This window comes from Cupressus sempervirens, chromosome 7 (assembly GCF_028749045.1).
Source record: "Cupressus sempervirens isolate cs-2001-9-10 chromosome 7, ASM2874904v1, whole genome shotgun sequence".
Lineage (NCBI taxonomy): Eukaryota > Viridiplantae > Streptophyta > Pinopsida > Cupressales > Cupressaceae > Cupressus > Cupressus sempervirens.
In genome coordinates, this window is record NC_143124.1 from 689,633,798 (window position 1) to 689,636,069 (window position 2,272).

The window sequence follows — 2,272 nt, forward strand, 5'->3', positions numbered from 1 at the left end:
GGCCCACCAAGTCGCCTCAAGGATAGCTCCTCACCATGAGTCGCCTCACCATGTTGACTCTTTGAGCCCGCTCGCCGGGTCACCTCACCAAGTCGACTCGAGTACGTTGCCAAGTCCACTCTTTAAGTTCGCTCACCGGGTCGACTCGCCAAGTCAGCTCACCATGTCATCTCAACGAACCAACTCGCCGAGTCGCCTCACCACGTCGGCTCTCTAATACCACTTGCCAAGTCGCCCCACCAACTCGCCCCGTTAGGCCCACTCACCACATCGCCCCGTTAGGCCCACTCTCACCAAGTGGGCTCTTTAAGTCTGCTCATAAAGTCGAGCCACCAAGTACTCTCACCAAGTCGACTCTTTAAGTCCTTTCATCGAGTCACCCCACCAAGTACTCTCACCAAGTCAACTCTTTAGGTCCGTTCATAGAGTCACCCCACCAAGTCGACCCTTCAAGTGCGTTCATCAAGTCACCCCACCAAGTCGACTCTTTAAGTTCATTCATCAAGTCACCCCGCCAGGTCAGCCCACAAATTACTCTCACCAAGTCGACTCTTTAAGTTCGTTCATCAAGTCACCCCGCCAGGTCGGCCCACCAAGTGGACTCTTTAAGTTCGTTCATGAAGTCACTCTGCCAAGTCGGCCCACCAGGTCGACTCTTTAAGTTCGTTCATCAAGTCACCCCGCCAGGTCAGCCCACCAACTACTCTCACCAAGTCGACTCTTTAAGTTTGCTCACCAAGTCACCCCGCCAGGTCGGCCCACCAAGTACTCTCACCAGGTCGACTCTTTAGGTTTGTTCATCAGGGCACCCCACCGAGTACTCTCACCAAGTCGACTCTTTAAGTTCGTTCATCAAGTCGCCCCGCCAGGTCGGCCCACCAAGTACTCTCACCAAGTCGACCCTTTAAGTTCGGTCATCAACTCACCCCGCCAGGTCGGCCCACCAAGTACTCTCACAAAGTCGACTCTTTAGGTTCATTCATCAATTCACCCCGCCAGCTCGGCCCACCAAGTTCTCTCACCGGGTCGACTCTTTAAGTTCGTTCATCAAGTCACCCCGCCAGTTCGACCCACCAAGTACTCTAACAAAGTCGACTCTCTAAGTTCGTTCATCAAGTCACCCTGCCAGGTCAGCCCAGCAAGTACTCTCACCAAGTCACCCCGCTACTTCGACCCACCAAGTCGACTCTTTAAGTTCGTTCATCAAGTCACCTGGCCAAGTCGGCCCACCAAGTCGACTCTTTAAGTCCGTTCATCAAGTCACCCGGCCAAGTCGGCCCACCAAGTCGACTCTTTAAGTCCGTTCATCAAGTCACGTGACCAGGTCAGCCCACCGAGTACTCTCACCAAGTCGACTCTTTAAGTTTGTTCATCAAGGCACCCGGCCAGGTCGGCCCACCAAGTACTCTCACCAAGTCGACTCTCTAAGTCCGTTCATCAAGTCACCCCGCCAGGTCGGCCGACCAAGTCGAATCTTTAAGTCCGTTCATCAAGTCACCCCACCAAGTACTCTAACCAAGTCGATTCTTCAAGTGCGTTCATCAAGTCACCCGACCAACTACTCTCACCAAGTCGACTCTTTTACTATGTTCATCAAGTCACCCCACCAAGCACTCTCACCAGGTCAACTCTTTAGGTCCGTTCATAAAGTCACCCCACCAAGTCGACCCTTCAAGTGCGTTCATCAAGTCACCCCACCAAGTACTCTCACCAATTCGACTCTTTAAGTCTTTTCATCAAGTCACCACACCAAGTACTCTCACCAAGTCAACTCTTTAGGACCGTTCATCAAGTCACCTCGCCAAGTCGACCCTTGAAGTCCGTTCATCAAGTCACCCCACCAAGTCGACTCTTTAAGTTAGTTCACGAAGTCACCCAACCAGGTCGGCCCACCAAGGACTCTCACCAAGTCGACTCTCTAAGTCTGTTCATCAGGTCACCCCACCGAGTACTCTCACCAAGTCAACTCTTTAGGTCCGTTCATCAAGTCACCCCGCAAAGTCGACCCTCTAAGTTCGTTCATCGAGTCACCCGACCAAGTCGACTGTTTAAGTCCTTTCATCAAGTCACCCCGCCAAGCCGACTCTTTAAGTCCGTTCATCAAGTCACCAGAACAACTACTCTCACCAAGTCGACTCTATAAGTCCGTTCATCAAGTCGGCCCACCAAGTACTCCCACCAAGTCGACTCTTTAAGTCCGTTCATCAGTTCACCCCGCCAAGTACTCTCACCAAGTCAACTCTTTAGGTCCGTTCATCAAGTCACCCCGCCG